General features: G+C 44.7%; 1 pseudogene; it reads left to right on the top strand.

Annotated features, from left to right (window-relative positions):
* The window catches only part of LOC147677972 (CDGSH iron-sulfur domain-containing protein 2A pseudogene), a 74,714-nt pseudogene extending 57,620 nt beyond the window's left edge, over positions 1 to 17,094 (top strand).
* Positions 17,095 to 20,796: the final 3,702 nt, after the last annotated feature.

The raw sequence follows: 20,796 nt of genomic DNA on the forward strand, positions 1-20,796 counted from the left end.
ATGATCCCGATGGCGTGAACACCATCCTATAGGGATTATGTGTAGCCTCTGACTGGCTGACGGGCTCCTTGAGCCCATTGGAAGCCAGCCAGAATGACTAGCCAGTTTCAACTCCAACCGCTGAGGCGGTCAGAGTTTAAACCAAGGATGTCGGTTAGAGGCTTTACGGCCAACATTCTAATCGGTCCCTCTGTTGTATTCCGATGTAGTACTTAGCTATTTGATGCCTATTTTTCCTAAATATTTGTTTCAGTGAGAGAGAATATTGAAGCCATAGTATTGCATATAGGGATTATAAAAGTTTTTCTTTTCAGCAGTGACACGTGCCTGCCATTAGGTACTGAAGGACAGATTTATTATCATTTGGTGCAACGCAGCAGGACAATTTGCTGCACTGCACTGCATCAAACAAAGAGAGCAGGCATGGGCCATAGTTACTTATATGTGGCACATTCCTGCTCTCTCTCTGCGTTAGTGCACGTGTGGCTGCAAAGTGCCAATGCTGGCACCCTTGAGCCATGACGCAAGGGAGCCTGCTTTACAGCCAGGATTATTTTTGTGCAGGAAGGGACACCTTCCTGTACAAAAACTAACCCCAGAGGCATTTTCCTCTTTCTCTGTGTGCTGCAGAATGCAGCACATGTAGAAAGAGGAAATAGCAGGGACAAATAACCATGTTTCTCCTCATTATGCATTACGTGGGAAGGCATAGCATTTTAATGTAATCCCAGGTGTACTAGTCTTTGTAAAACTGGGAATGCACTAAAGACCATGAGCCTCATTTAAGAGGCTATGCGTCACTTTTACGCCGCCAGTGCGTCACTTTTTGTGACGCACCAGTGGCGTAAAAAATGTGCCTTGTTGCGCCATATTTACAAAGTGACGCATCTAGGTAGATGCGTCACTTTGTAAACCCCTCGCCACATTATACCTGTGCCAGGTATAATGTATGCAAGGGGGGGCGTATTGACGCAAGGAAGGGTCGTAGAAGTGACGCAGTGAAATCTAAAAAGCATTGCTGGAGTTGCATCACTTTTGTGACACACTCCAGCAATGCGTCACTTTTGCGCTTACAGATACGTCAGAAATACTGACGTATCTGTAACTCCTTACGACATGATGCATCATACATTAAATATGACGCATCAGGAATGTCGCAAGGAGTGCGCACTGAGAAGTGACGCATCGCTGCTTTCAAGCAGCGGTGCGTCATTTCTCATAAATGAGGCCCCATGATTGGATGGATGGAAACACCCACCCTCCACCAATGGAATGCCTTGCCATGCAAAGTAACACAAGTCAGCAACTTGCTCTGCCTTGCATTTCTCACGCAAGGTGGCTCTACATGGCATAGTAAATCTGATTTAAGGGCTTGAGTTGCCATGTGTTGTTTGCCTTGCGTGATGCAAGGGCCACGCAGTCCCTTGATAAATCGAGGCCTGAGAGCCTTTTGGTATTAGCAACAGCCTCTTTCCTTCAAATAATAAGAAAAGGAAATGTTCAGAAGATCTGACATTAAATTATGTACCACCATTACAAATATGCTTATGGAAAATATTGTAAGGACATGAAATAAAAAAATGTTTGCTGGAGGCACAAGTCAATTGCTACATTTATTTGTAGTTATTCCAAAGTTTGATTTGTTTTATTGAAATAATTGTTTGCTTCATAAAAAACATGTTTGCTTAATGTAGTTTTCACTTTTTAGCTCGTTTACAGAGGGCTTTTATACTTATACTTAGACTAGAAACGGTTAGATGCCCTGCTTGTAGAGATAATCGATAAAGAGAAGACAAGGAAAGGCATTCCCCAGTGACAATTAATAAAATGATCTACTGCAATGAAACCGGCAAATGTATGACTTTTAGCACTTGGGGGACATGTCTGTAATGTTCTTGTCTATGACTGTCTCTGTATGACTGTCTCTATACTTTCCCGTTGAAATGTTTGTTTAGAAGATAGAACTAGAAGGGTACCAATGTTCTTATGTGAGATATAGGTGTCTTATTTTAAAAAAAATGTTATGTACATCTGTTGATGCTACCTATGGGCCTTAATTGCGTTCTAATAATCACTCCTGGGAAGTATTCCTATGTATCTACAAATGTAATGCGGTCTGCTACGGGCATCTGCGAGGTCCACGAGGACATGGCTGACGAAGGATAGTGGGAGCCAGTAAGTGCTTTTATTATGCCATTTTCATAAGACATGTTTTGGTGCCAAGGAGCATTTCGCATTTCGCATTTAGCTGTACCCCTGTACATGTGGAGAGTAATCGTTTACCATAGTACATTTTGGATCTCCTCATTACCAACAGCAGATCTAAAGGGCCTGATGCATCAAAGGGTTTAACTGGAGAAATTCGCTGAAACATAATGGCCAAAGGGGCAGATCTATCAAGATTCCATTTTGCGATTTCTAAATAGCGATTTTTAAGGAATCGCTATTTAGAAATCACAAAATGGGATGTATGTAAAAAAACGCTATTTTATAGCGATTTCGTAATCTTCCTTATTTGCGAATTCGCAATTTGCGAATTTGCAATTAAGGAATAATTTCCCATTCATTCCTACGGGCCAGGAGGCCCATAGGAATGATTGTGAAATTAATCTCAATTTGTGATTCGCAATTGCTAATCGCAAATTGAGAAGAATTTCAAGGGTGCAGGGGTGACTCAAGGACACCCTGCTGCTCCCCTGAAATGTACATGTGTGTGCATATGGCGCACATACATGCCGTATGGGCATGTGTGTGCATCACATGCCACCTTCAATAATGCCAAATTGTGCATTTTTAAAGAATTTGCAAATTAACATCAACTACAAGTTGGTGTTAATTTGCGATTTCTTAACCAAAATTCGCAATTGAAAAATGCTATATACATAGCATTTAAGGAATCGCAAAATTGTGATTCCTTAAATGCTAAGGCAAAATAAGTAATCGGAAATTTTTGCGATTCCTTAATTTGCGAATTTTTGATGCATGCCAAAACATGCAAATAGACCGTTTGCGATTCGCAACCGGCTTGATACATCTAGGCCAAAGTTCCTACACTTATGCATAGAAACTCGTACAATGCAAGTTCACCTTAATATAAATAGATATTGGGCCAGCAGTTTAAGAACTGTGTCTCATACACTGACGGAGCAGTCTCATAGAGATGATATTTTCTTGCATGTGCTGAAGGCTCATACTGCCTTTAACCTGGATGTGTATGGCGAATACATGTCATTAGTGAGCACCTGTGTCAAGCACTTTGTAGGTTTTTGTTGCAGTTTTATGTAGCGCCAACTCGAACCGAAGGTTACACGAGCACCAATTGCATACAGAAGGACACGTTTATGGTTTTAGGCACGCGGAGATTAAGTGATTTGCCCAGAATCACCGGATGTTTCAGCTTCCAGCAAGACTGGAACGTGGTTTCACAGCTTCAGAGTCAGCCGCTACAGCCGTTCAGCCACACCCTCTCCCTGTGACCGCAGCGCATTATTAATAGTAATCGAAAGTATAGTGGAAACCGTAGTACTAGGAGTATAATTCTTCGCTTTGTCGTCGTTCTCCGTCATATTTGGGATTAGTAATTTAAGCATGTTTTCCAACTGGTCCCCCTATGCAGAGTGCTTGTTGGAACCACGTGCAACGGCGGGTTTGGAAAGCACCCAGTGCCAGGAGACGCTCTCTTATCAGCTTCATAGGAGGGAGCCATTGGTGCAGTAAGGAAGGGGGTGAGTGCAATAGTCCTCCGTGTTTATTTTCACTTCCCATCAGTGATCCCTGCTTCAGTGACTGTGACTATATTAACATCATCCCAACTGGGGTGTTTAGCAAATTTTGCGGCTGTTGATGAAGGCAATTAAGCATGTTCAGCGTTTATTGAAACCATAAATATTCCCCGCTCGGTGGATTGCGTGTGATTGTCTGCCTGACTGAGCTTTTCCTCCCGGGCGCGGCATCCAGTTGTGAAGTGGAAAGTCGGCGTTTGAGTCCAGGCCACCACCTAGACGCAAGGGCTGTGCTGTGTTTTTGTGCCAATGTTGACTGGCACCAATATTTGTGTAGACATCATGTTATGGAAAGGAAACCTGAGATTGGATGGCTGCCTCGTCCAATAACAATGTGAAAAGGTGACCATTGTTCTCGTTAACCCTGTCCTGTTTACAACACTAAACAGAGAACCCTGACGCCAAAAACTTTTAATATTTCTTTTTTGTACAAATCAGTGAAGTTTCACAGTGCTGCTAATAGAGTTTACCATTAGTCACTTATTGCAGCAGGACCCATCTGATCAACTTTAGGACACAAAATTGATTCTGTCCTGTCTGGATTTAAACCTGAGACTAGCTGGTTTCAAACAGTTTTCTACAACAGGCATAGCAACCTGTTAAGCTCTCTTACTGTTGACTGATAGGTCGGGAGAGTCATCCAATCAGAGTAAAGTGTCAAAGACCATGCTTCTCCCAAGCAATTCAGAAAATTGTATGTGGATTGGAGCTTAGGCTCAACTACAAAAAGAAATAGGGGTATGTTACAAAGCATGCACAGGACATTATTCAGTAGGGGGTGGGGGGGGAGGGGGGTGGCTAGCCTGGCTGATGACGCCTGAAATTCTGGAAACCGGTCCCAGGATGCTTGTTTCCGGTCCAGGGAAGACATGGCTTTGGCAGTTTGGGCTGGACTGTTCCCATGAGGTACAGGGTCAGACTGATTTGCATAGGGCCATTTCTGAACTGGGGTGGCGGAGTGAGCTAAAGAATGGTGATGGATTAAACCCAGATCAGTTGACTGGGGTGAGTGTTTGATTTGCTCAAACGCTCCTTCCATCATCCCCTTTTGTATCGCCTTGTTCGCCCTAGGTTGGCAGGGTATGCTCAGACGTGAGTCCCTTGCTCACTTTGCCACTGGATTCAAGCTAGCTTGGCTGATGACGGCTGAAATGCCAGAAACCGGCCCCAGGATGCTTGTTTCCGGTCCAGGGAAGACATGGGTTTGGCAGTTCGGGCTGGACTGTTCCTATGAGGCACAGGGTCAGACTGATTTGCATAGGGCCACTTCTGAACTGGGGTGGCGGAGTGAGCTAAAGAATGGTGATGGATTAAACCCAGATCAGTTGACTCGGGGTGAGTGTTGGATTTGCTCAAACGCTCCGTCCATCATCCCCTTTTGTAACGCCTTGTTCGCCCTAAGTTGGCAGGGTATGCTCAGATGTGAGTCCCTTGCTCACTTTGCCACTGGATTCAATCTAGCCTGGCTGATGACGGCTGAAATGCCAGAAACCGGTCCCAGTATGCTTGTTTCTGGTCCAGGGAAGACATGGCTTTGGCAGTTCGGGCTGGACTGTTCCCATGAGGCACAGGGTCAGACTGATTTGCATAGGGCCATTTCTGAACTGGGGTGGCCCAGTGAGCTAAAGAATGGGGATGGATTAAACCCAGATCACTTGACTGGGGGTGAGTGTTTGATTTGCTGAAACGATCCGTCCATCATCCCCTTTTGTATCGCCTTGTTCGCCCTAGGTTGGCAGGGTATGCTCAGACGTGAGTCCCTTGCTCACTTTGCCACTGGATTCAAGCTAGCCTGACTGATGACGGCTGAAATGCCAGAAACTGGTCCCAGGATGCTTGTTTCCGGTCCAGGGAAGACATGGATTTGGCAGTTCGGGATGGACTGTTCCAATGAGGCACAGGGTCAGACTGATGTGCATATGGCCATGTCTGAACTGGGGTGGCGGAGTGAGCTAAAGAATGGTGATGGATTAAACCCAGATCAGTTGACTAGGGGTGAGTGTTTGATTTGCTCAAACGTTCCATCCATCATCCCCTTTTGTTTCGCCTTGTTCGCCCTAAGTTGGCAGGGTATGCTCAGATGTGAGTCCCATGCTCACTTTGCCACTGGATTCAAATTAGCCTGGCTGATGACAGCGGAAATGCCAGATACCGGTCCCAGGATGCTTGTTTCCGGTCCAGGGAAGACATGGCTTTGGCAGTTCAGGCTGGACTGGTCCCATCAGGCACAGGGTCAGACTGATTTGCATATGGCCATGTCTGAACTGGGGTGGCGGAGTGAGCTAATGAAGGGTGATGGATTAAACCCAGATCACTTGACATGGGGTGAGTGTTTGATTTGCTCAAACGCTCCGTCCATCATCCCCTTTTGTATCGCCTTGTTCGCCCTAAGTTGTCAGGGTATGCTCAGACGTGAACCCCTTGCTCACTTTGCCAATGGATTCAAGCTAGCCTGGCTGATGACGGCTGAAATGCCAGAAACCGGTCCCAGGATGCTTGTTTCCGGTCCAGGGAAGACATGGCTTTGGCAGTTCGGGCTGGACTGTTCTTATGAGGCACAGGGTCAGACTGATTTGCATATTGCCATGGCTGAACTGGGGTGGCAGAGTGAGCTAAAGAATGGTGATGGATTAAACTCAGATCAGTTGACTCGGGGTGAGTGTTGGATTTGCTCAAATGCTCCGTCCATCATCCCCTTTTGTAACACCTTGTTCGCCCTAAGTTGGCAGGGTATGCTCAGATGTGAGTCCCTTGCTCACTTTGCCACTGGATTCAATCTAGCCTGGCTGATGACAGCTGAAATGCCAGAAACCGGTCCCAGTATGCTTGTTTCTGGTCCAGGTAAGACATGGCTTTGGCAGTTCGGGCTGGACTGTTCCCATGAGGCACAGGGTCAGACAGATTTGCATTTGGCCATTTCTAAACTGGGGTGGCGGAGTGAGCTAAAGAATGTGATGGATTGAACCCAGATCAGTTGACTGGGGGTGTGTGTTTGATTTGCTCAAACGCTCCGCCCATCATCCCCTTTTGTATCTCTTTGTTTGCCCTAACTTGGCAGGGTATGCTCAGACGTGAGTCCCTTGCTCACTTTGCCACTGGATTCAAGCTAGCCTGGCTGATGACGGCTGAAATGCCAGAAACCGTTTCCCAGGATACTTGTTTCCAGTCCAGGGAAGACATGGCTTTGGCATTTCAGGCTGGACTGTTCCCATGAAGCACAGGGTCAGACTTATTTGCATATGGCCATGTCTGAACTGGGGTGGCGGAGTGAGCTAAAGAATGGTGATGGAGTAAACCCAGATCAGTTGACTGGGGGTGAGTGTTTGATTTGCTCAAACGCTCCGTCCATCCTCCCCTTTTGTATCGCTTTGTTCGCCTTAAGTTGGCAGGGTATGCTCAGACGTGAGTCCCTTGCTCACTTTGCCACTGGATTCAAGCTAGCCTGGCTGATGACGGCTGAAATGCCAGAAACCGGTCCCAGGATGCTTGTTTCCGGTGCAGGGAAGACATGGCTTTGGCAGTTCGGGCTGGACTGTTCTCATGAGGCACAGGGCCAGACTGATTTGCATATGCCATGTCTGAACAGGGGTAGCGGAGGGAGCTAAAGAATGGTGATGGATTAATTCCAGATCAGTTGGCTGGGGGTGAATGTTTGATTTGCTCAAACGCTCCGTCCATTATCCCCTTTTGTATCGCTTTGTTCAAACCATTTTCTATAACAGACATAGCAACCTATTAAGCTCTCTTACTGTTGACTGATAGGTCGGGAGAGCCATCGAATCAGAGTAAAGTGTCAAAGACCATGCTTCTCCCAAGTAATTGAGAAAATTGTGTGTGGATTTTAGCTTAGTTTCAACTACAAGAAGAAATAGGGGTATGTTACAAAGCATGCACAGGACATTATTCAGTAGGGGTGGAGGGGAGGGGGTGGCTACAGTTCCCACTCCACATGAGCATCTTATTTCAAAATTAGCACACACCCCTTTTGCGAACACACAGATGGTGACTGCTCAGGATATTGGCAGGTGCACTCTAATACAGCAGTATTCTCACCTGGTACTCTGTAAAGGGGTGCTTCGCTTACCACCAGACTTTGAGGAACAGAGGCCCAAGGACACCATAAATCGATGTTTGCCCTCACCTTTCTGTAGATACTATGCCCACAATAAACAGTTGGTGGAAGGGTTCCCTGGTACAAGGCTGGTCCTGGGTGTGCCCCCTAGCTCTGACTCGAAGAGCACCAGGCCTGGCTTGCGGAGAAGGTATATGTCACCCCACCCAGAAATAAAAGGGTCAATCCTGTGGACCATGATTGCGTCTCCCCAAAGAACCATCTCCTGCTGGTGGACATGGGAAATGTAGGGTAACACCTTGGCATTTTGAGCCTCCACCATTATATGCTGTGTTACGTTTTTGTCATTTGTGTAGCAGAGACATCTTAATGTTTTTGGTGGTCCTGGGCTAAATGTATTTTTGGGGCCCCTTTTCGTAACAGCTTTACATTTATGATCCAGTTTTAGCTATTTCATGCCCTTTTTCGCTAGGTCACTGACAGTCCACTGGCACACCCGTCTAAATTCTAAATGTGTTTACTGTTTTCATCTAATATTTAGGGATCTTGAGGTGTGTTTTCCATATAACACTAGCAGCTCAAATAATTTCTGTGACACCCTCCCATGTCTCATATGTAAGGCCCAGTTTTGAAATGGATGTTGCATGAAACATAAACACTACATTTATCCGCGAAGTAGCTATACTAGACCCTGACACGTCACCCACATTAAAATAAATCAAAGGAAATCGGTATTCAAAACAATCTGATTAAGTATTATTCAAGGTCATTCTGCAGAACACCGCTAGCAGGATCAGCCCCCCTGAAAGGATGAGGCCCTGGGCCAGATCCCACTTTGCCCATGCAGTAAAAGTTTCTTTTGTGTAGTACTTTGCAGCTACTAGCATGGTACTGTAGCTATTAACACACTCATCCTGGTGTTGCAGTCCTTGATTAAAATGTGTATTTGGAGGGTGCATAATGTGGTGTGTCCAATATGGCAAGAGCTAGAGAGTGGTGAGGTCCAGAAGGGTTCTCCAGACTTGGGCCATTATTATAGCACTGTTGGTAGCCGTGGTGGAGCCGAGAGAAATTTGATGTTCATTCAATTATTTTTATGCTTGTTCCTTTTGAATTTTTTTAAGCATGTACTGGAAGATAAAGGGCCAGATGTAGGTAACCTTTACCGGTCGGTAAAGGCCGAAAATATCGAATTTCGGCCTTTACCGACCTGTATTTGGCTTGTGAGATGTAGGGGACAAGAAAACATCCGAATTGGTAAATTTACCGAATCGGTAAATTTACCGAATCGGTAAAGTTTCCGATTCGGTAAATTTACCGATTCGGTAAATTTACCGAATCGGAAATTAAGAAATGGTAAAAATGACTATTGAGATGTAATTTGCATGAAATTCTGTATTTACCATGGATTGAAATCAGGTGGTAACCAGGTGCAGGCTATAAAAAAGGGCCCAAAATGCAACAGTTTCACCAGAATGGCGGCATTCTACGTGATTGAGAGGCGGCTACGGCTACAGGCAAAAGGAAAGAGGGTCTGGAGAAGGGAGGAGCAGGTGTACAGGCAGAGGATCAACCTATTCCAGCTAACTGAGCCAGAAATCCTACAAAGGTACAGGTTAGACCGCCAAACCATCCTGGACCTTATCAGGGACCTCCACCCACTGTTGGACCACCCAACCCCAAGGGCGCATGCCATCCCACCCCATGTGCAGGTGCTGTGCAGCCTACACCTGCTTGCATCTGGGAGTTACCAGAGTGTGGTTGCTGCGGTAGGTGGGGTGTCCCAGAGCTGCCTGTCACGTTTCTTTAAGAAAATCCTAGACGCTATGTTGCAGAGAATGCAATTACTACATCAGCTTCCCTGCAACGCATGCAGAACTGCTCAGGATCAAGACTGACTTTTATGAGAGGGCACATTTCCCCAACATCATTGGGTGTATTGATGGCACCCACATACCGATATGTCCACCTGCTGCCACAGAGTACATTTATAGGAACAGGAAGTCCACCCACACCATAAATGTACAGGTGATCTGTGATGCCAAATCCATAATCACGGACATAGTAGCCAAATTTCCCGGGAGTACCCACGACTCTTACATCTTCCAAAACAGTGGGATCTAGGCACACCTGACTGCGGGGGAATTTGGCGAAGGATACTTGCTAGGTAAGACACTGTGTGAAACTCCCTTGATACATATTGCAGATGGATGTGTTTGTGTGCATGTGAGTAATGTTTTTTCTTGTTACTAATAGGGGACAGTGCATATGCCCTCCGGTCCTTCATCCTCACACCCTACCTCAACCCTTCAACACCCAGCCAGAGGAGATACAAAAGGGCACACAAATCTACCTGAAACATTGTGGAGTGCACCTTTGGTCTGTGGAAGAGCAGGTTTCGCTGCCTACATAAGAGTGGGGGGGCCCGCCAGTACACACCAATCACCTGCTGCAAGATGATTGCAGCCTGTGCAATGTTGCACAACCTTAAGAAGGGCACCGAAGTGGATATCTCTGATTATGAGGACCATGATGACGAGCAAGCAGTGCCTGAGCCACACACATCTGGAGTTGCAACACCAACTGATGGCAAACACAGACGGGAAGAGATCACACACAACTTTTTTTAAGTAAGTAAAGACAGACAGACAGGTGGAGTATGCACCCAACGTAGTTTAATTGTGTGATTACGTGGGTTTCTAAAGCACAAATGTGCAACACAAATTATTTAAATTGGATTATGTGAGTCCTGGGTCACTTCCACATGAACTGTAAAAGTCATTTACGTCCTCGCTTCCTGTTTGTCCTGTAGCCTCAGCGTGGCGCCTGCTGCTCCTCCTGGTCTCTGGGACAAGGGAGCTTGCCATGCTGCTCCTGCTTGTGCTCTCTTCACTCTCTGGCACATCCAGAGCAGCAGTATGTGCAGTTTGGGCATTTAACAGCGCCTCAAGAGCACTGGTCATCCTTCAACCTCATTGCTGTTTTGGGTTAGAGTTTCCTGCATGTTTATGCTTCTCCTGCACAGCAGGGATATCGCTGTGGCCAGGCGGTTGATTGCTTCATTTTGTTGATGCACACGCAGCCTTTCCATGCGCCTTGATGCTAATTCGTTGTCCAGTTTGCTTCATAGCAGCTGCACCAATTGGGTCATTTCGTGAATCCCTGCAGCCATGTTTTTGTTGACCTCTACTAGTTCCCTGATGCCCTTTCCTATGTCTCCCATGTTGTTGTTCAGGGACCTCATTTGGCATTGGCAAGACAAGATGGCTTTTCCCTGCATCCTCTGGATTCTTACCATGCTCCCCTCCAAGCCACGGAACACACTTGGACCCTCCACACATGCAGATGCACTGCTTTGTTGGACTCTGCGGAGTCTTGCTCCAGTATGGCCCACCTCTGCACTGGTCTGCTGTGTGGCAGAGCTACCATCCACAGGCAAGGTGTGTGTTTCTAACCCCTCCATGTCACCTGCTGATTACTCCATTTCTAAAAGTGGGGCCACGACATGCCTCCTGCTTGGTTGTGATGCAGGTGTTGTCTCATGCTGTGATACTGGCATTTCTGGGGATGACAGCAACAGAGGGGATTGTAAGCAAAGTCAAGCGCACACAACCTGAGTTAGTTCATAGGTAAGGTGTTGTGACATTCGATGAAAGGATAAGATCAAACTCCAATGTTATTGTCCTGTTTGTTTTTTATTTATCCGGTGAGAGTATTTGTTTCACAAGAAACCAGCCGACATGTGTTTCGTCAATATCGGGGTAGACCCGTGGCTCTTCAGGGCTGTCAAAGTTAGGCTGAAGGAAGTATCGTGGGACCGGTGATAATTCCAACCCGGTCCTAATCGGGTGTGAGTAATGATATACGCAAGAAGGATATGCTTTTTCGAGCATCAAGGGAATGTGTTGCGGGTATCAGGGTCCGCTGCCGGGTATGCGGTCGGTTAAATATAAGCAAGCCCTTGGTTATCGGCTTGTTGCCGTTACGAAGGGGATGGGATGTCGTCCGTGTGTTCTCCGGGTTTGTGAGACCCGCTCGAAAAAGCATATCCTTCTTGCGTCTATCATTACTCACACCGGATTAGGACCGGGTTGGAATTATCACCGATCCCACGATACTGCCTTCAGCCTAACTTCGACAGCCCTGAAGAGTCACGGGTCTACCCCGATATTGACAAAACACGTGTCGGCTGGTTTCTTGTGAAACAAATACTCTCACCGGATAAATAAAAAACAAACAAGGCAATAACATTGGCGTTTGATCTTATCCTTTCATTGAATGTGACAACACCTTACCTATGAACTAACTCAGGTTGTGTGCGCTTGACTTTGCTTATATGTACACAGAAGGTAGAGCTCTTCTCCCCCTCCTTTTCTCAGAGAATAGGGTTATCTCTGACCAAGAAGCACCAACCACCCAAACCTCACAATCACCGTCTAACCACTACCTGTAGAGCGCCATCGAATTTCTGAACATTCCCATACCCTTCGCTGAACTTCACAACAACAGAGGGGATTGTGATCGTTCGGGGGACTCTGGAGACATTTCTGCATCTTGTGCAGGAGGCTGGCTACTTGGTGCACCTGTGTCCTGTGAGACGTTCTGTGTACTTGGAGCTGGCTCATGACTCTCCTCCCTCTCTGGTGCCGTGCCTTCAGTCTCCTGGGAACGCCTGCGAGATGTGTCACCTGGGACATATGAGCGTACATTAGCTAAGCGCTACTGTCTCACAGTCACTACAATAAAATATTTCTGACTTTAGCTTTATTCTCTCTGCAATCATTTCCCTAACTTGCTGGTTGCTGTGCTGTATGACATGGTCTTACATTTCCTAACTACATGTACCATGATGCATTGCTCCTGTATAGTGCTAGCAGTACTGGACTGGGGTTCATTTGGCCACAAAGGGTAAAGGTAAGGATGATGGAATGGGGGAGAATGCTGTGCATGCGTCTTACCTTTTCTGCATGCAGACGCTGACAGGTTCAATGGTTGAGGCCACCATCTCCTCAAGGTCAGTTAGGGGGGGTGCTGGGTTCTTGCCTCCACCAGTTTTGGTTGCCTGCTTGTGGAGTTCAGCCAATTTTCCTTTTGGCAGATTCTGCCACAGTGAGGGACTGCCTGCCAAACAGTTTTTGGTGCACCTTTACCACCTCCTCAACAAGGACCTGCAGCTCCATGCTGCTGAATTTCATTTTCCTCCTCCTCTCTGGCTGCTCTTTCTCTTTTTCTATTTGCTGCTTGTCATTTTGCAGTTTTAAAAGTGAACAAAACTCTTTCTGCTGCTCAGAGACTCAGCTCAGCTCCAACTGCCTCTCCAGAAGCTTCTAATTAGTTGCACGTGCCTGTGTAGCCACTTCCTGGTAGGGAGGGGGAGAGTGGTAGCACCTGATTGGCTGCCTACTTAAGTTTCACTTTTGTTTTTTTCTGATTCGGTATTTTCCGAATCGGTATTTACCGAATCGGTATTTACCGAATCGGTTTTTCCCATTCATTCCTATGGGCCAAAAGCCCCATAGGAATGAATGAGGAATACCGATTCGGAAAATACCGATTGTCCGATTCCGAATTTTACCGAATCGGCATTATTTACTGATTTTTTATCTACATCCCATTTACCGATTCTAAAATAGTGATTCTGTAAAATTCAGTATTTTAGAATCGGTAAATTAGGATTACCTACATCTGGCCCCTAGTCTGAGTTTTTTTGGTTGGCTGGTGTCAGAGGTGTACATATCACTAGAACATCTTGTGCAGTACCATCAAAGCCGAGGTCATTGAGATGCCCATTGCACCACAGTTACGGCTGTCTTTTCATTATCAAATAGCAGCTGTGGCAGTCATCTTCTTTGCTTGCATTGGGGACACATCACCTTTGCGACATCATTGATTTTTATACTGTGTGAGATACTTATTTATTTAGAATTTGTTATGGACAAAGTTCAATCAGACAATTAATTACGAGGGTGCTAAGAACATTTAGCTGTAGTTGGCATGCTGTAGACTGGCATGAAGGAGTAGTGGTTATCAAGGGAACGTGCTTTCATTCATACCCTTATGTTACTTAATGGCTGCCCCAGCCAGCATCTGAACATATGGTATGAGTTTTGCAGAGGCGGGTTGTATAAGCCTTGTTATTCCTTTACAGAACAGAAGGCAGTTTGTACATTTAAACCAAGCGAGTGTAGTAGAGCTTGATGATCTCTACCACTCCTACAACACTTTTTGTACTTTTGGGATATCAACTAAAGCAGCAGCCTTAGACCTTGAGCTTTAGTTACAGGAAGAGTAAGTCTATACCATTTATTATCAAATTAGTAATGCAGGTTCCAAAGTGGTTCCTCTGGCTATTGAGAGCCACAGCAACACTTTGTGTGATGTGTCCAATCATCGAGGTGGAATTGCAACCTGGCTTCTGTGTGCCAGATCTTTAGAGAAGGAGGCAGAAGACCCGATGTTGAAGGTGCTGGTGCCGTCTATCCAGCAAAGGAGGACGGTGGTCTTTGCCTAGACCCATCGTTATAATGTGTCTGTTGATCCTGAGAGTAAAAATTTAGGACTTGGTCATCTGGTTTACCTGCTGGATTATTGACACCTCCGTGCCTATTTTGACCCCATGGTTCATGCTCATTGTTGCTGTAGTTGGTGGTCGTTGATAAAATGGCTTGGGAAAGGATGAATGCCCACATGGAACAATTTCTGTTTTCTCTGCATTTATTTCAGGTGGATGGACTGAATCCAGTTTGGGACTTCTTGGAGGCAGGGTCTAGGGTGCAGTGATGTAAATTCCATATTTTATAAAGCTTCAGAGTACACTATCATAGTTCTACCAGGAGACAAGCATGATTTCTATGAGCGTCAATGGCAGCTTGTGAGAATGAAAGGCCAGCAATAACAACAAGACCATGAAAAGGAGAATACCTACTCTACTTCATTTATATCAGAACAGACAACACCTTTCAAAGAATGCACAGATGCAAGTGCATATTCAGTAGTGCAATCCCATTGTGAGAAAAAGCCCCTTTATGCATGGTCACCCTCATTTTCTTTTAACTTATGCTTCTGCTGTTTTGCCTCTGTGCACTGGGACACTACTGTCTAGGCCCATGTGCATGTGCACTGACCCCAAAGTCATGGTTTATAGCCTAGGCTTATCACTTATACACACATTTAGCTTGAGTATAAGTCTACTACATGGTATAGAAAATATGCCCAGCCCCTGGAATGTTTATTGCCACGTGTGGCTCGCCGCATCTAATGTGCCTTCTCCACTACAGTATCAGTGAAACATGGCTTCAGGCCTATATCTGGTAGTCTGACAGCAGCAGCTTAAACCCTGCTGGACTGTGGCCGTGCAGTCGGTGGTGTCCATTCTGTCTAGTGAGGTGGTGTTGAAAAGCCTCGCTTGCATCATCAAGATGCAGATGCCTGCCTATCTGAAGTAACTCCCCATCTCTGAGAGCAGCACCAGGTTCACCAGTCTAATAGTTTTAGAATGGCTGTGGTTATTAACATTCTTGGGTTGGGTGATTTGGCTCTGCTTGGATATTATGCAATTCGGCCTTTCCTGATAAAGAAAAAAAGGAAAGAAGAACAGTCTGATTAATCTGAGAATACTGAAGGAGAACCCAAAAGTAGTGAACGAGATAAACAATAAGGATCTGCATCTCACTAAAGCAGGTTATCATAGGTGTTGGTGCTCAAAGACGTTCCCAGTATGTGATGAGTCACACAACAAGCACAATGAATCCACAGAGGACAAAATTGGCCCACTAATAAAAGTAATCTCATTTGTTTTCATGTGGAATTCTTCTTTCCAAATTTTCAATTTGTTGATTTAAACCATTCTGCATTGACCTGTCAAAATCACACTTTTAACAGGTAGAAAACCTGATTTTAAATATTAAATAAATAACCCCTAAGCACACTTTGCTGTCCACAAGATGGGGTGCATAATATGTAAGAGTGGAACATGTGTGACATTAAAAAAAGGCATATTCCCCCAGTGACTAGATCTAAAACTGCATTGTCACTAGTAAGGCTGTAACTGGCATTCAGGAAAAGTAAAAGAAAATCCAACCTAATGGTAGAGCTGTATTTTTATTTAATATATCAGAAATTTTACTTTTAGAAAATTACCTTTACCCTGCCAAAAGCTGCTGGAGGCTAAGTTGCACTAGCCCTTCAGCCACTGCACAGTCAGTACTTGGCCTGAATGTGGTGTGAAAGAAGGTTAAAGACTGATCCCAAGAGACTATGGCCTGGGATTGGGGAGATGTTTCCCTCCCCTTGCAGCAGGACCAGTTAGGGTGGTCCCAGAAATGCCATTAACTTCAGAAGGGCTTGATTAATCAGAAGCAAATGTTAGCCAAGGCCCAGCCTTTGTCTCAACAGTCAGATGTCAAAAAACCTAAAACAAACCAGATGAAAGCTAACACCAAAAATGGTTTTGAGTGACCACAGTGGAGGTGACTTCTCAATACCGTGGTCATATTTCGGGGTGGCCAGACTGGTTCTGCACAAGGGAGAAAGGGTTTCTCCTTCTTGAATTTTGAAAATGAGTGCAGTATGGCATTGTATGTATTAGGGCAAACGAGAAATACTGAAAGAGTGAGTACGGGTGCCACCCGCAAACTTTCGCCCCATTGGCTATGGAGTGCCCAGGAGTCCCCTCAACCCACTAGCTGGTGCCAGGGATAAATGTGGCACCCTAAGGCACCACCTCCGAACACTCTATGGACCTGCAGAAGAACAGAACAAGTCCTTGACATACTGTTTTAGAGCTGTGATGAGACCTGAAGGGCTGGCATTGCTCCCACCTGTACCCAGGACAAAGAAGTGGACACCAAGAGTCAGTTAGCTGACTTCTTGTATGACATCAGAGATACAGAAAGGTGCAAGAGGCCTTTTTTACTGAAGTGCTCTGCTGACCAGCAGGAACTGGACTTGTACCGTACAATAACAAGGTACTTATAAAGAGGCGATAGAGGCAAATGAATACATATGAAGTGCAAGAGGCCTTTAGCACAAACCTATTAAAAATACGTTTCCTGAGTCCCCACCCTGACTTTTCAGGATCATTTGTGCTCTTATGTGAATAATGAACACTTTTCACCAAGGAGATTGTATATCATCAGCCACAAAACCAATACATTCAACAGAACTGCAAATTCGGAATTCTGCTTGCACTCTATGCCACAGACTATGATGTCTGCTCTTTTTTTTTCTTTTTAGTGGTGAGATGTACTTAAGCTCCATTACGACAACGGACATGATGTGGTTGAATCAGATATCCTGAAATGCGGGCACTGCTGAATCAGAAACACAGGACTGAGGATTTAGTCAGCACAGAAACCCCCTAAAAACCTCATGTAAATAATATACAATACTAATAAACCTATGCATCCTGTGCGCCTCGTGTAAAGGAGCAAATGAATGCATGCGGTCTCTGACGCGCGTACTCACCAAGGAGTAACCAGGAGTTAGGATTCAGATTGACCTTAACCTGATTTCCACCATAGTCACATTTTATATAGAGGAAATGGCACGTGGCTGGGGTCATCATACTAAACATGATATTAATGAGTGTGATGAGGACATGCATTCTCTCCATACAATTACGCTGACGATATACAGGTATATATATATATATATATATATATATATATATATATATATATATATATGTGTGTGTGTGTGTGTGTTTGTGTGTGTGTGTGCGTGCGTGGGTGTGTGTGTGTGTGTGTTCTGAATGAGAAGAATTTACTATTCATAAAAAAAGTTACATTAGTCCATCTATGAGGTAGGTCTTTGTTACTTACAGTTAGCCCTGGACTGCCTGTTTTTTCTGTCGCTAAGTGAAAAAATCGTCCCGTGGGACTTTCAGCCAGATTCATGAAGCTTAATTGCGCTCGCAAAGGGCCAGATTCTGAGAATCTGGCCCTTTGCGAGGGCAATTTTTGCATTTGGGATTCATCATCCCAAATGCAAAGATCGGTAAATGCGATTTCGCTAAATTGCGAGGAATTACATTTAAGGAATCTCTATTTGAGATTCCTTAAATGCAATTCATTAACCATTTATAAATTGCGAATTCGCAATTTTGGGCCGCTATTTACCGCGAGGTCAAACCTCAGGGTAAATGGCAAAAACTTAGAAAAAACTTAGAAAAATGCTTTTAAATGCATTTTTCTAAGTTGCATGTTGCACACACACATGTCCTTTGGATATGTGTGTGCGCAACACCAATGTAGATTACATTTCAGGGGTGCTACAGGGTGTCCTTTGAACACCCCTGGCACCCTTGAAATCGCTATCTTATTTGCGATTAGCTAATTGCTAATCGCAAATAAGGAATACTCCCCATTCATTCCTATGGGCCTTTAGGAATGTGTAGCAATCGCATTTAATTTTGCGATTCCTACATGAATCCCGTTTTGCGAGTCTGTAATAGCGATTCCTTTTGAGTCGCTATTAAAGACTCGCAAAACAGGTCTTTGATGAATCTGGCAGTTTCTTCTGTAATTATCTCCTGCGAAATTCTGAAGTACGTAACTTAATTATATTCACAATATTTTATGATCCGGTAAATGTCTTGTAGGAACAGGAATGAATACACAATACTTTTCTCTTTGTTTTCAGAAATACTAGGTTCACTTTTGTGATGCAAACGCAGAGTGGAATGTATTTTGGAAATATAACGTATTGTTACATAGTGCTTCCTTTGGCACAGGTGTTGCTGTTTCTTGCCGCTTTAAACAACACGTGTCACTGCTCAGCAGCACCATGGTACTCCTTTCCTCATTCTTCTAATTGTTGAAAAAATAAATGTATGATGCAAAACTCTCATCTGCAGGTAGTAGATACACATCTGCGGATGATTGATTAAATTAAAGATCTATCTTATTGGGAAATTGAATTTTAAGATCTGGGGCTAATATTCCTTCTCTGCTGACCATAGACCAAGCATCTTCTGAGATTCCGAATGCAGTCATGGTAAGCATGAGTTGGGGCTAACCTAGAGCACCCAAGTACGTTTTCAAAGAACTGTAACTTGCATAAAATTCCCTCAGTCAGTGAAGATTTTGGTTCTGAATTAATGAAAACAAGCAGGTAAGAAATCATCCCCACCTAGGGAAGTGAGCATACAATGGTAGGGTTCTGTGCGCTTGTGTTCAATGTAGAGCACAGAAGCACGCAGGGAGGTGCAGTCAGCTCCCCCTGTCTTTTAATTGCCTGATCACCTCTGGAAAATGCAGAGTGCTCCAGTCTGGTGATCCATGAAATTGTACCTGCTCCACGGAATAATTTATCACTAGCACCTTGGGTGAGAGATTCAGTGGCGCCTGGGCAGGAGTGGGCGAGCACATACTCTTCCACAGTCTGCCCACTGGAATGTGGGGGGCGTGACGCCAAAATACCATCACCTTCACGTTTTATTTTGGTAGGTATCATTTTCTGAGAATTTATGATCATAGTTAAAAAATTTACGACTTAATGAAAACTGTGGATCCTTCGAGTCGTTCTGAGTATGTTCTTCCCAGCATTGCCTTGACAAAGTGTCAAAACCTATGGCACCACAGATCTGGCTGACGTAATATGAACTATAGAGTACAGGGTCAGAACTTACAAGCTTGGCTGTCCAGGTGTGACATTTTCCTGAAACAGGAATTTCTGCTTCATGGACCAAGGTATCTGATGGAAGAGTAAAATCTGAAGAAGGGTGGAGATTTCTGACACAGAAAGCTTGTTCGGCAGGCATAGGAACTGACTATTAGAGGGTTCTCAAATATTTTGTATGGCAGTTTTTAAAAAATGAGGTTTGTTGGTCAGCAAAAACATGCATTAATGCCACTCTGTACAGTTTTTGATATCTACATTCTCAGATATGAGGAGAAACATGCGGTGAAGAAGTCAATACCCGGCTATTGGAAACGTATTAGCATAGATGGGGTTTCTTGTTTTTGTATGCCTGAGGGCAGTATCCTGATGTTGTCCCAATACTGCATGTCATAGGATTCATCTATCAACATTTACATGGGCTGTAGAAACATTGCAGGATATGGGTGTGTTGGTTCCATGCCCGCCGCACTGTCAATTTACTACTGGGTTTTCCACAAGGGGAGGCTGCATAGAATAACAAGATGGCCACATTGCTACAACATTGGCATCTGAATGCCATTTCCCAGAGTGATTAGCCATTACAATACAAGGAAACAATGATTAGTCTTGTGCGTAAGAGACTACCACTCTGAAATTTGAATGGATTCACACTGTTCTGCAGCCAGGGCTGACTTTAGGGTGGTGCGACTGGTGCAGATGCGTCTGGCACTGACTTTGGTGGGGGTGTTGTGGTTAAAACTAACTTATGGGTTTACAAGCAGATTAACCTCCTTGTGTGTCCAGCAGTTTTCAGGCAACAATAAAAATTTCCAGATAACTCTGGAGATTAATATGCCTACTGAGGAGTGGTCAGTAATTTGTCTATTTGGCAATTATGACCCACCATAGGGTAGGGCAGAGGGTTAATGTTCTACTGGAAAGAACGTGTACCATGCAGGTCACAGAACTGAGTGTGAGTGAACTATGAATAGCTCTATAAAAAATTTGATGTATGTCAGAGAGGGGCTATGAGGAGATGAAGGGTACTGTTGGAGAGTGGTAGAGTGGAGAATTCAGGGAGTAAGACATTGTGGGGGTACCAAAAAAGTTGTTATGTTATGATATGTTAATTACATTTTTAATGCACCCAAATCACCCCAAGGGGTATCTCGGTGCAGCCAAGAGACAAGGCAACAAGAGCAGCTAAATCAGAACAAGATTGTCTTAACTATTTTCCTAAAATGAGAGTGATCCAAACAGATTTGAATATGGTTTGGCAATTTGTTCCAGTAATAAGGACCTATTTAAGAAAAAGACCTGCCGCCAGAATGGACCTTTTTG

Source organism: Lissotriton vulgaris, chromosome 12 (assembly GCF_964263255.1).
Source record: "Lissotriton vulgaris chromosome 12, aLisVul1.2, whole genome shotgun sequence".
Lineage (NCBI taxonomy): Eukaryota > Metazoa > Chordata > Amphibia > Caudata > Salamandridae > Lissotriton > Lissotriton vulgaris.